Source organism: Parasteatoda tepidariorum, chromosome X1, assembly GCF_043381705.1.
Source record: "Parasteatoda tepidariorum isolate YZ-2023 chromosome X1, CAS_Ptep_4.0, whole genome shotgun sequence".
NCBI lineage: Eukaryota > Metazoa > Arthropoda > Arachnida > Araneae > Theridiidae > Parasteatoda > Parasteatoda tepidariorum.
Genome location: NC_092214.1, coordinates 6841606 through 6856869, shown reverse-complemented (window position 1 = coordinate 6856869; position 15264 = coordinate 6841606). Strand labels below are relative to the sequence as shown.

Below are 15264 nucleotides of genomic sequence, written 5' to 3'. Positions count from 1 at the left end.
TATATATTATATATAAAAGAAATATATTGGGTTTTCTCATTGGCATTAGAGTTCATACAATTTTATATCATAATTCAGATAAATGTGGCCTTTGAAATCAGTTTCAATGCAGACTGAGATTGCTGGAGTCTATGTTGACCAAAGGATCATGAACACATTTGAAAGAAATGGATATTTTTTCCTAAATTTATATTCTTTTACTTTTTTAAATGAAGTTTTGGCTAGGAATCAGCCATTGAACAATCCTTTTTTGTTAAAAAAAAAGGAAAGAAAATGAAGTATTTCATTCTTTAGTTTGATCATTTTAAGAATCACAATTTGAACGCATATAAGTGCAAATCCGTATATTTAGTAAAATAATAATTGTGTCTCTTGTTACAATTATTAAATATGAAACGATGGATTGCTTCATGTGTTTTATGCTTTTTATGCAGCAAGTAAATCAGCTAAAGATTATTGAAATACTACATAAGGAATCATGTAACTTAGTAATATATTAATAACAAAACTCATTTACATATATTTGTTAACTTTCATTCCTTTTTAAATCAGAAAATAATAGATCTACCAGCATTATGCAGACCAGCATAAAATATTCCTATTTCCCGTTGAAGTGGTGTATACTTTAAAAGAAATCGAATTATTTTTGCTTAAAAAGAATTTAATTTTTTGCTATTATGAGCATGATAAATTGTACTAATAATTAGTTTATCTTTTAATTTAATTATTTAAATCAATGATATTTTTTTGAAGTCACGTGATTATGATTTTGAGTTAATATATATTTTCTACTTATTAGACTTGTTTGTTGTTTGCTATTGTTATTAGTTTTCGCTTATGATTAACCATCAGGGTTACAAGTAAGGTGATTTCTTCTTAATGAAAAAGTGGATTTCCTTGGATGTTACTTATTTCCCTTATCTTTAATTTTTCTAAAAAACAGCAAATTTATCATATCCACTACAAACATATATGAAATATCGTGAATAGTCGATATTTTCAAAAATCTTGATGATGATATTTTAAAATGAATTCTTGTGATGATCGTGAAAAACTTCTCTTATGATAAATATCGAATATGTGATAGTATAATAATCGTGGTAATCGATCAGTATGAAGAATTGAAGTGATCAAGTTATTGATAACAATTATTATTGAATACAATATTATCATGAGCAATGATAATTTTTTTTAGGTTAATCAAATCGTGTTCTATTTAAAATAAAGAAAATTATTCGAATTTGAATATCGTAATTTTCTGGTGATCTATTGCATTATTAAAATTTCGATATCGTCTAGAAATAAACAAATATATATTATTCTCTTACGTTATTGCAAATCACATTTCCTAATAGAGATTCTTTTTTAACCAAATTCTTATGTTTATCTTAATTTATATAAATAGCTCATTTGATAACTCGTTGATCATTTATCTTTATTTAATAATAGTTAAATATACAAATAAAAATTTTAATTTTATTGCAGTTGCGTGTAATTAAACTTAATGTTTCAAAACTATCAGAGTAGTTTAATTTTATACTAAATTTTTAAGAAGGAATAGAACAACAACAACAAAAAACAATAGGGGTCTTAATTTTCAGTCATTTCCGTGCACATTAAAAAAAAAATCTGGAAAAATTACAGCTCTGCGTTTCAAAGAATTTTCTAGCAAAAAAAAATAAATTCTGGCTTATGAAAACAAAATAAACCGCTCATTTGGTAATTTGTTCATTCACATGGTAATGGTTTACAGGAAACTCTTGTTTTCAAAATAGTTCTTATTATCCCACATTTTGTAAAAAATACAAAACTGTAAATTAAATTTAACCGAATAAAGGATTTTAATGCCATGCTCTAAGATATCATGATAAAATTACCTAATTTTACCACATTTACCAAATTTTATCACACGTCATAAAAATCATATTTTTTGATAATATTACCGAAATCAATACCGAAACATTTCGTTAAAATTTTTTTAAGATTTTTGAGCTCCCATAGAGCCGGAAACACGGTAAATTTTTATCATATTTTGGTAACTTTTCATCATTGATCATTATTTTTTTATTAAGCAAAATGATTGAGAATGATAACTTTCTGTTATTAAGATAATTATATGTTGCATCAGCTCCTAACTAGACTGAATCCATTTCCTTTCTCATAAATTAAATTTAATAACTGTTGTGAGTGCAAATGATACTTTTTCTTTACTTATATTATATTTTTACATACAAAATTCTCATTAAAGAAAAGTATTGATGTAACAGCCCGTTGTGAACCAGGGATCATGGAGGTTAACGTCTCACAATATCTAGACCAACGGGATGATTGTGGCAATGTGACCAGCATTGCGTACAGACCGTCTTTACTCCCCAGAGATGCTGGTACCCGCCGACGTGAAGCTGTGTGGGCAACCATTGCGGATCGAACCCCAGTTTTTCACAATGACAGTTCAGTGCCATGACCACTAAGCCATTGTGGCTACTATTCGCATTAACTTATCTAAAATATTTTCAAGAACTTAGATTCGATAATTTTTTTTTCTTTTTTGTCATGAGAAATGCACTCTCTTTCAGAAAATGCTATTTCAATAATTGCTTTATCTGATTGGAATATGCAATCTGTCAATCGTGAATAGTTGAAATAAACATTGGGTTTAAGTATAAATCATTATAAAATTGTTCCCGTGGACTCTCAAGGCTCCCACGGTGTTACTTCAATTGCTTTAAACCTCAGTAAGAAATATTTTTGACATAATTTAATTTTTTAAATATTTTCAAATCCCATCTTTATCTTTCCCCTTCTCTAACTTCTTAAGACTTTAAATTCTATAGAATGAAAACCTTTACTAAGTCTTACAAAATGGTCATAAATTAACGCTTTTACCCAAAATGACGAAAGCGGTAAAAAAAGATCGAATAATGGATCCTTTTTTCTTTGTAAATTAAGTAAGCCTAGCTTAGAACAAGTAGTAAAATCTGGTACTTGGTATTTTTTTCCACGCATAAGATGCTTATTGAACATGTCATTTTATAATTAATGTATTTATTTTTAAATAGATAATTTTTTAACTGCCTTTGAGCACTAGATGGCCTAATTTATTCCCATCCCTTGTAATATACGATTAAATTTTTTTTAATATCTAAAACAATCAACACACACAATTTCTGTTGTATTAATAAAATGTTTAAGTTACTAGAAAATGGTGAATAGTTTTCATCAAATTTTCATAGCATTAATTACTAATATGATAAGTGGATGCTCTATCAGAGAAAGGTATTGCATGATGTTTTCTGCAATTTTTTCAATCATATATTTTTCGTATATTTATTATTTAAATTTTTCTCGACATCCGAATATGAATAGTTTCTCTAATCAAGAGGTCTACGGCATTCTTGGGAAACTACTTGTTATAACCATAATCAATACACGTTCTCAGTCCTCTGTCTGAATTTTTAGATGCCTTTTTTGTGGTTTAAATTATTCAAAGGTTTTTTTTTAAATTTTGGTTGCATTATTTATGTTAGAAAGTATAATTAGTGAATATACTGCCAAAAGTGACCGTTGGTAAAAGTGAGATAAATTAATCGTTCTTATCTTAACGTTCTTCACTTAAATCGTACAATGACTTTTTTTTTATGTGGATACTTTGGCATTTATTGAATTTATATCTTTAATGCTTGGTTCTTTTTCTTCTCAAAAAGAGGTAAGTATTTAAATGACTTATGAACTTCTATTAATTATCTAAATTTTAAGAACATAGTCACTATCAGCAAACCTATGATATTGTAATCACTGAATGAAGTTCTATTAATTTTAAGTTTTCTTTTAAGAAGGTAAAAATACTAAGAATGTCTTGTAGATTACCAAAATAAGGAATAGAAATTTTTGTATATAAAATAGAAAAAAATAATTATAAAAATTCTCAATCTTTTTGGAGAAGAAATTCCTATTAATTTTAAAATATGTTTCTTTTTTTATTTTAAGATTCATTTTTATTGGTTTCAAAATGTTTTTTATATAGATATATAAAATAATAAAAATAAAATATTAAATTTCTTTTAAAATTATCTGGATTTTTTTTATCAAATTATTACGTAATATTAACTAATAACTATGTTTTACTCATACATTTGTTTGTGTTCTAAAAAAACCTTTTTACTGACCACATTTTTCAGTTTTCACATCCACTGCTTTTTTGCTTTTAAAAGTAAATGAATAAAATTGGCGTAAAATATCTGCTACATTTTTCGGCGGAACTTTAATAAATAAACCTCTTTCTATATTTGCAATGTTTCAATGCAGATCAGAACTCCGATAATTAAATAAAAATCCTGGTAAATTTTTCATATTGTATCGTAAAGACATTTCTGGTAAAAAAAAACAACAACAACAACGTAATTTTAGTAATAAAACCAAAATATTCGGCATTGAAACCATTCATATGGTAGTAGTTTTCCGGAGATTTTTGTTTTCAATGTTACAGTTCTTATTACCACATATTTAGTAAAAATGCAAAGCTGAAATGCAAATTTAACCGAATAAAGAATTTTTATGCCAAGAACTAAGGTATCATGATAAAATACCAAATTTTACAACATTTACTAAATTTTAACACATGCACAATAGTTTATGGTTAATTTTATCAAAATCATTACCAATGCTCTTTGGTAAAAATTACTTTGCTTTTCGGAGTTTCCATAAAGCCAAATTTACCATACGTTAATTTTTTGGCCATACTTATATTGATATAAAAAAATAATAAAAATAAAATATTCAATTTCTTTTGAAATTAGTATTTGAATTTTTTTATCAAATTATTACGGAATATTAACTATTAACCAATAACTATGCCATTCACATGCATTTGTTTGTGTTCCAAAAAACCTTTTGACTAATTATGTTTTTCAGTTTTAGCATCAAATGTTGTTTTTTGTTTAAAAGTAAATGAATAAATTTGGTATGCAATATCAGCTACATTTTTCGGCGGAATTTTAATAAATAAAACTTTTTCTACAGTTGCAATGTTTCAATGCAGACCAGAACTCCAATGAATTAATAAAAATACAAGGAGAAAAAATTCTGGTAAATTTATCATATTGTATCGTAAAGACCTTTCTGGCAACAAAAAAAAAACCCATAATTCTGGGAATAAAACCAAAATATTCGGTATTGAAACCATTCATATGGTAACGATTTCCACTCATATGGTAATAGTTCTCCGGAGATTTTGGTTTTCAAAGTTACAGTTCTTATTACCACATATTTAGTAAAAATGCAAGACTGAAAAATAAATTCAAGCGAATAAAGAGTTTTTATGCCATGCCCTAAGGTATCATGATAAAAAGCCAAATTTTAACACATATTATGAAAACAATTTTTATTGTTAATTTTATCAAAATCATTACCAATGCATTTTGGTAAAAGTTGCTGCGTTTTTCGCTGTTTCCTTAAAGTCATTTTACCATATTCTAGTGGTTCTGGCTGACTTTTTTTCTCAGTGTACCTACCAATGATATTTTTCTCGCCCATATTGCAGCGTAATTACGTACTTGAAATTAAATCAAACATTTTATTGCCTTTTATGTGAGTTTATATGCTATGCTTAATTTTTAATCAATTATTTTCATTTTATTATTTTGAAACTGAATATACCACATAATATTCAACTTATATTAATTCTATTTTTATATCTGAGTTATTTTTCTCTCGTTCAAAACGCAGTGGGATAACGTATTTGAAATTAAATTTAGCAATTTTTTTGCCTTTTATGTTAGATTATATGCTATACTTGCTTATTAATTAATTTATTTCAATTTTATAATTGTGAAATTGAATATGCCACGTATTTCAATTTATAAATTTGAATTTTTGTTTTTTGTGGAATAACGTATTTGAAATTAAAATAAACAATCGATTGCTTTTTGTTAGATTACATACTATATTTTCTTATTAATTCATTTATTTTTATTTATTATTTTGAAATTAAATATTTGATATATTTCAAATTATAGCAATTTCAAATTTTTGTTTTTTGTTCTTTCTCATTGTTTTCTCATTCAAATCGCAGTGGAATCCCGTATTTCAAATTAAAATAAACCATCGATTGCGTTTTATATTTTATTATATTTTATATTTGCTTAATAGTTAATTTATTTTTATATTACTATTTTGAACTGGATATATTTCAATTTACACCAATTACATTTTTTTACTTCCTGTTGAGATATTTTTCTGCAGTTATTTTGCAAACTCTCGGAATAGAGATCTACCATTGAAAAGTATTTGAAATTGCTGGGAAATATCATGTCGCAATTGGAAAAACTATTTAGTAAATACAAAGTTTCATTCAAGAAATATATTATATACACATATTAATACACAGATTTATAACCAAGTTTGTACATAAAGTACTGTACTAGCCTCGATGTTCTAAGAGAAAAAAAATTTATTTTTGATGAATGTCTCATAAAAACAAATGATATCAGAATTGTTTAATTATTTTTTAAAATTTTTTCGAAGAGTCACTTAATTATAAAATCTTTTTTAAGTTTAAAAATTTCTATATATCTGAGCAACAACAATAGAAAATTTTCTTATCATAAGTCATGTTTCATTTATTACCGAAATATTGAGAAACATTTTTAATTATCTACGGTTGCAAAAGAATTCATTTCCAGAAATTCTCTTTAAGTTTTTATGAAGAAAAGGAATCGCAAGAATTACTTATGAATTAATCAATATGTAAGCAAAGCATAAGAGCTATCGACTTATTTTTAAGATAATTAGTATCACAGTATAAAATGTAAAACAACACAGAGAGAAAAGTTTGCAAGAGTAAAAGCAAAATTTTTTAAAAATAAATATTCGTTATTTTACATTGATTCAAATGAGATATTATTTCTTTAAGACAAGCTGTTATAAAATTTTGAACATGTTGATCCATTATATTAATTAAATATGCTTGAAACTTAATAAGTTGCAACAACAGCATTATATTTCTTAAATCATGATAGTATGGCTCGATTTGGAGGAAAATATGTTCCAGTTTTAGAGCGTATGAGGATTGTACCATATTATGATTCAAAGTACTAATATTACGGTTCCTTATTGGACAGATTTTTCTGTGTCTGTTAACTTATATATTTTTGCTTTAAGATAGACAGAAATAACATGATATGTTGAAATGATGCGCTTTTTTTCAAGATATAATGATTTAATATATAAATGATATGGTTATTTCTTAGATAACGAAAAAATATGTTCTTTTAATTGTTCTTTCATTAGGATTATGAAATAATTTCTAAAGAATATGCTTTCTCTCAAAGGAAAGGAAATAATCTTTAAATGATAGGTTCTTTCATTGAAATATTCAAATATATTTTCAATAACGTTTTTTTCCATTAACACTCGAAAAAATCTAATTTTTTAAAAAAATGAAATAATAATCTTAAAAAAGAAAAAAGGCATTTTATTTTGCTGCCAAAACAAGCTTCATGCACATTTTATTTCAAAAGAGTCTTGGGATTTGGAAGGTGTAACAGATTTCAACTACATTTAAATGAGTTATTAATGTGTAATATCATTCTCCATGCAAAATTAAATTTACTTACCTTCAAACAATGAAGACAGTGGCTCTGAATACTGAAGTCACTTACCTGAGTAAAAATAAATTCAATTTAGGCCAACATATTTAGAGTATAATACATAATGCAAAACTTTATTAAAAAATATTTGAATTAATATATAAACGAAAGTAGCAAAGAGTCAAACTAAAAGAAATAAAGTGAATATGAGCCAATATAATTAAATTAAAATGCATTGTTTTAAATTTTATTAATAATTAGTACGGTATAAATACTCCTTCAAACAAAATTTGCGAAAAATTGAATTGAATAAAGTAAATTCAAGGTAGATATTTAGAAAATTACATATAATTAAAAGCTTTATTAATTATTTGATGGAATAAATATTACGTTTCTTAAACCAAATTGGTTGAAAGGTGGAAATAAATAAATTGTTAAGTATCATTTACTTTATTACGAAAGAATATAATATTTTATAAGTTTAAAGGATTTGTTTGTAACCAACACTTCTCCCCAGTTGGTATCAAATGTTCCCCTACATTCTTTTCTATAAAAGCACAAAAGAAGCATTGTCATCACGATGCAGCTGTTTTCATAATGTAGCTAGATGTAAGAGTGGGTATAGAGTAAAATTTTTGCTTCAATTTAATCTTTATTTATGAAGACTTAAAATTAGTACAAACGTGATTAATTTCGTATGTTTCATTCAGTGTCTTTCTGTGCATTTATTTCTGTAAATAAACGATGCAAATAGAGTACATACAATTTTTAAAGCTAATTTATTTATTTTTATTTATCAAATAATAAAGTTGAAATTTTTATAATTAAGGAAAATATTTAAGATTACCTAATTCAATGTAAAGAAAAACATTATTTATTAGATAATTTTTAATCGAAACGTAATAAAGATCTCTACGTTTTGATATGGAATAAATTTCAAGCCTAGTGCATTTTTGCAAAAATTTTTTACAACAAAACCTTAATAGTTAGCACTTACCAATTTATTCTTATATTTATTTGATTTGCATTCATCTTAAGCGGTTATGGTCTCCCCAACTGTTTCTTTATTATATCGCAATATGTTAAAATATTGTGAACAGTTTCAACTATCCTCGGATCAGTAAATAAATTATCAAATAGTAAAATAATTATTTGGGTCTTTACTTAACAAAAAGAATTTCATAACGGTTAAGCGATGAAAAAAATAATTTATAGAATATGGGATGAATTTTAGCTTTTACATTCTCTCTTTCACCTACAGGTAATTTTAATACAATGCAATCATTTAGCATAAATAAAGATCCCTAAATTAACTAATAGTTGAAATAATAATTATTATTTTAATTATTTTTTCAACTGTTCCATTAAATAGTATCGGTATAATTTCACCATGTAATTAAGCCTAAAGAAAGTTGAAATAAATATTGATAAAATATTTACGAGAGAGAGGTTCCAGATGAAAGGGATGAAAAGGATGCTTGTTGCTAGCTGTGTAGAGAATAAGTTGGAAATGTGCTCCAACTACTATTCTGCGGCAAAAAGCATGTGCGCATGCGCGAAGGCTGCTCTACTTGCTGACAGTCTGCAGTATGAGGACAATATGGCGGAAGTACTGGTAGAAGAGGAACTCTTTTTTATTATTCCCGTTATCGTTTGGCTCTTTCAAATCACTTTTAAAATTAAAAATTAAATAATATATTTGAATTTCTCTAACAGGGTATGCGCGGATTTTTTCAAAAAAGTTTCTTTTGTTTCTTTTCTTTATTTTTTTTAATTTTATTTAATAAAAATAAATAATTCATTTATTTATTTTTAGAAAGAAGAAACGTATTTTCGTATTTTTGTTAATATATTCAATAATTTTACAAAATAAAAGTTTTACCTATGTAATGAATGCACGTTTAGTTGCCGTCTTGATGGAGAGGACTTGTTGCTTGTATGAATGTGAACAAATCATAACTTTTGGTTAGTGCAGTCACAAGATATCATTTGCAAATTTAGATTGCTAGGATTATTTCGTGAAATGAAAGCATATTTGTATATATTTTTAAATGGATTGTTAAAATTACTCGAAACAATATTTATGAGATAACAATAAGAAATTTTAAAGAAAATATGGTATTTTAGAATAAATTTTGTTTATAACTTAAAAAGTTTCATATTTACCATCGAATGACGTAACTGTTCTGTGCGTAGAGAAGATTACAAAGAGGTTCAAAGCAAAAACAAATACTTTTGGTAAAATATAACAAAAAAAAATCATATTAAACATGCTCAGCGAGTCTTATGTTGTTTTATAAACAAATACAAAACTGAATAAAACGCATTTTAAAAATGAATGCATTCGAAATATAACAGAATAAAAATGATAAGTTTTGTATTTGAGTCAGTATAATACAAACTGTGATATTGATATTTATTTATGAATAAGATGTTTTCTTGGAAGATGTATGATAGTAAAAAATAACAAAAATAACAGTCATGCAAATTTAAAATGAGTTAAAAAAAGAAAAGATATATTTTTATTTATGGACTTTTCTTACGATATCATTTCAATACGTGTTCTCTCAATTTATTATTATTTGTTACTTACGAAGTAAGTTATAAATTTAACTAATATGGAAACATTAAAATATTTAAAGAAAAAAAAAAGATGAAAGAAACATTGAGCAATTTAATAAAGAAAATATGTGTGAGGCATGTGAAGCAAATCATGCATTTTAAAAGAAAGATGTGTAAAATAAAAATTCAAGCAAAACAGGGGAGAAGATGCAGTGAGAGATGCTTGCTCTGGATGTAGCAGCTGTGATTGTGAGTGGAGCAGCCTCAGCTCTCCCTTCTTATGGGGCTCGTTGTCATGACAACCGTATCCTGATTATGTTACACTCCTCTTATTGGCGCACGTGGGGCTACGCATCTAGACACTAGCGCCCTCACTTACTCTCTCTTTCTCTCTTACTAACTTCTCATTCATTCATTCTTTTATTTGAACATCTTCACTTAATTTTACTATATATATCCAACATTTTGTTGCTTTAAAACTTGAATCATTTTTGTAAAGCTAATAAATATTATTATATATTTAATTCAAAATTGTACAGAATGTATTAATCTTTATGCCAATTTTTTCCTTATTTGATACTAGCGGCTATATTACTCTCAACAAAAAGAATGTCGATATTCAAAGTGTTTAGATATAATACTACCATTATTTTATGCAGTAATAATAATAATAAATATTATTCTTATTATTACCCGTAAGTTTTTTTTTTTTAAATCTAACATGCATTGCGACATAATGTACTATTAAATAGTTCAGATCACTTATTTTCGTTCTAAATTTAAGATTAAGACCGAAGAAAAAGTTTTCAGAATTAAATACTGCTTTATTTCAAAAAAGAATTATTATTAATGCATCTGAAAAAGATTAGCTAGTGTAAAATGCTACAGGCACAGAGCTATTTGGAATTGGTTTAGTAGTCAAGGATTAAAATATTTATAAATCAAGTAACAAATAAGTCTAAAAGTGTGAAAAAATAATTAGAAATTAAATAAAGATAATATATATAGCAGAACTTAATCGTTTTTATTGTGTGGAAAAAATAGTAAGAATTTTGTGTGGATAAAGAGCTTGAGCCACTAATTCAGAGAAAGGTACGTATATATATGTTCTTTAATTTTCTGGCATTGAAAGAAATAAACATTTAAAAACAGCGACACAAAAACGAATTTCATAATAAATCTTATATGATTTCATTGATGTTTTCGTCAAAACAATACGAAGATATTATTGCTATCAATACATTATTTTCTTGAAAAAAGAAATAGTGATGCTTTTTAAAGTAAATAAAAAAAATATTAGTTTCAATTAAACTATTTTGAACTAATTATTTCTCGTAAAATTTAATTCATAATTTCTTGTCACTTTCGAATAAATTAACACTATTTTCAAAATTATTGATTTAATCATAAATTAACTTAGGAAATGTTCGTGTATGCATTTTGTTTCTGATTTACTAGACTTTCATCTTGTGAAAATGGCTTCAAAAGAATCAAAAAAGAGTTTAAGCTTTGTGAGACAAAAATTAGTAACTAGATTTCATAAATAATAGGCTTCATTAATGCTTTATATTGAATAACTTTCTAACTTAAAAACTTTCACAATACAAAGCTAAACAACATAAAAAGTTACAAATAATCCCAAATAAATTTTTTATTACTTTATATCCTACGTATAGTATTAATACGTATAGTATTAATACGTATAGTATTAATGCAATCGAAATAATTTTTACTTTTGTCATTAGACTTAAATATTACATAAAGCTAAAAGATATTTATACTTATTAGAACTAATTGAATATCGCTCCATACTACCGTAGGTAAAATATGCATAAATTGTTGTCTTTAAAATTTTGTTGCTGAAATAGAGTTGATTATGTTAGCACAGATAAAAAAAATTGAGCGTCAATGATAATTTATTAATTTAAATTCCTCCATAAAACAAAGATTTCAATTTATTTTGATAACTTTAATATTTAAATTTAACTTACGAATAAATATTTGAGTTTATAAATTCAAAACGCAAAATAAAAATAAATTTAAAATAGAAAAAATCGATAATAATCTTTAAGTAATGAAAATTAACTCACGTATGCGTAAATTTTGGGGAGGTATACTGTATACTGATTTTAAATTGTCGATTTCTTACGTTGAGGAGGTACTAATATTTTAACGTTTTTTTTAAAATTTTCTGTCCATTTTTTTCAAGCTTGCGCCTTTTTCAAACTATAGTATTTGTATTTATTTCTCATTGCTATTACGTAATGAGCTTTTTTAAAAACAAATATCGTTCATCACTGAATATCTAAAAAACCTACTCCTAAATTCCACTTTAGCACAGAAAATTAGTCTAAGTTAAATGACCATAGAGAAGCGAGATGTCCAGTCTCTGATAATATTTTGCAGTTTTCAATATTATCAATTTAGACAGATCATTGATTTTCATGACAACAAAAAGTATGCCAAATTTTAATGTTTATTTTATTTAGACCTCAAATATTTTAAGTATTTAAGCCAATTAAGTATGCACTAGTTTTCCAAAGTGAAGGTTATATTTTTTTTTTTGAACTAGCTTTATCTTTAAAGCATATATATAGTCTTATTTTTATTACTGAGCAAAAAGCAGAGGGATATTATTGTGCAGTTATGCTATAAATTCGATGACTATCTCATCATCAAGAGAGATGGTGACATAAAATTAAGGAAAATTGGACACTTTTCATTCATGCGTATTAAGGATCCTTAAAAAATAAAAAATAGTTAGCAAAAGAAAAAAAATAAGTTGTTTTGTAGTAAATTAGTTACGAAATCTTTGCATTCGTCTATGGTTTTCGTTTGGTGTCTTTTCGTAAACTAAAATAAAAGCTAATAAAAATAAATCCTTAGCTTTTTTATTATAATATTGAAACCACTTTTTAAAATTTTTAAGGGTCGTATGAACCCTGCATATTACATTCTGAATCTAAAGACCTAACATATTATCCGATAAAACCTTATAAGCTACTCGATGGAACCATACAGGTATTATCCGATTCTACACACTCAGAATTTTATGAATAGCGGTATGTTGACTGTTAAGAAAAATACAACACCATAACTAAAAACGATGACATGTGTACGATAAGACATGTTCAATTTTTGAATCAATAATTTAGTAATGTTTTTCGAAAGTGAATGATGCACATTAGATCTTGTTCATCAGAATCCTTCTACTTATTTTTCAAGAAATAATCATTCCTTACAGCTTATTTTATAAGTTTTTCTTCCTTAACTGTATAAAATGTGTTATTTGTCATATTTTAACTTCATTTTTCTTTATAGTGTCATCTCACCTTGGCATAAAAGAGAGATGGCCACACGTTAGTTTAATATTGAACAATTTTTTCATGTTTTCTTCTCAATATTACATTATTTTTACTCTAAATATGTTGAGTACGTGTATAAGAGTTTGAAATATACATAAGCATTTCTTGTGATTTGAAAGAAATATAGTCATCTATCCTAGACTTACATTAATACTAAGTGTCATCCGTGCAAGTTCTACAATATTATTTGTACTTGTAAAATCAAAATTTAATTAAAAATTAAAATCAATCACGTCATTTTTAAGGAAATTGACTTAGGAACTAAGTTTTCTATCATTAAAATTATTTTTTGCACATTTTAAATAACTTCTTCTTATTATTTTATTATAATTTATTTCTCATTATAATTCAACTATGAATTAATTAATAGAATGTAAATTTCTTTTCTTAAAAATGTTAAAAAATATATTGAAAAATGACTTGAAGCTTTTGATTTCATATTATTATTTTTTATAACTTTTGGCAACAAAAAGCAGTGCTTCGTTACATTGCGAATTACTTTAAATAGTACAGAAAGGATGTAATGAAGGATGGCACATTTAAGACACAAATGGCACTAAAGGTATTCACTTGTCAGCCACCGCTGATTTCTGTCAGAAACACAACTTTTCTGGAAAATTTTGATTTTGAAAATTATTTCAAAGCATTCATAAAAAAGTTGAGATTATTCTTGTGTACACATTAAGTAATACATTAATTCAAAAATGCAAGAGATTTTTAAAGAATGTGTCCTGAATTCACGAGTCCATTTAGTTAAATTTAAACAAATTAATTCAAAATGAATTATAAACAATATATACTTTTCATCGCAAAATTTAAAACTACACTTAAATTTACAAATTTTTAAAATTTTCAGCTAGAATCATCCCATATCAAATTTCGTTGGAATAATTTAAAGTTAATGTGCGTTATTTAGGTATTTTAAGAAATTGTCGAATTTTAACTATTTTTATGGACTGTTATTTTACAAGCCAACTAATGACATAAATGTAGTTCAACATTTTATTTATTTATTTAATATCATTATCAGATACGTAATAAAAATGACTTTATTAGAACGTTAAAGTATGGAATAGACATTTTAAGAGAATATTATACCTAGACAAATATGTAACAGTTACATTTAGGATATTCTCTTATAAAATTGCTATTGATTAAATTACTTTACAAGATTAAGAGAGTTAAATATCTTAATTGTTACTTAAATACTTCATTACTTAATTGGAATTACTTAGAGGGTTTTACAAAATTATTAAGAAAGTTAAATATCTCAAATTTTTCTTAGTTATTACACTACTTAATCGGCACAACTTATGGGGATTCTCCTTTAACTTTTTCGTAAAACTATTGTTTTGTGTTTCTTTTTCTTTTAAAAAAGCGCATTTTTAATAATTTATTGACGTGTTTTGAGCTTTACATAGTTATACTGATAGTGGTGTTCGCAGTTATTAATTTTGACGAATATTCTCAAAGCTATAATTTAGTCGAAGAGAAGTTTAGTAAGAAGAGATTTTTACTTACAAGGAAGGTACTCGATGTAACACTAGCAAATCAACTTCATTTTTTAATGCAGTTTTTTTGTTGTTGTTAGGAAATAATATATTTTATTTTACAACCGTCGTTGAACAGCTGACCCAATTTTGGGTTCATGACTACTAATGTTTAACTTCGTAGTCTTGTAATTTTGAACCTATTCCAGAAGACAAGGGAACTCCTGGATTAAGTATTGGAAGAAATTTCCCTTCGTGGAG

The 15264-nt window shown here is 25.7% G+C and overlaps 1 long non-coding RNA gene across 1 annotated transcript in view; it reads right to left on the bottom strand.

Annotated features, from left to right (window-relative positions):
* Window positions 1-9227, bottom strand: part of LOC122269246 (uncharacterized) — an 11256-nt gene extending 2029 nt beyond the window's left edge. The window contains exons 1-2 of the long non-coding RNA XR_006225083.2: window positions 9027-9227; window positions 7614-7658 (exon numbers count right to left, since the gene is read on the bottom strand). This is a non-coding gene — a long non-coding RNA (uncharacterized lncRNA). The remainder of the gene's footprint in view (window positions 1-7613; window positions 7659-9026) is intronic.
* Window positions 9228-15264: the final 6037 nt, after the last annotated feature.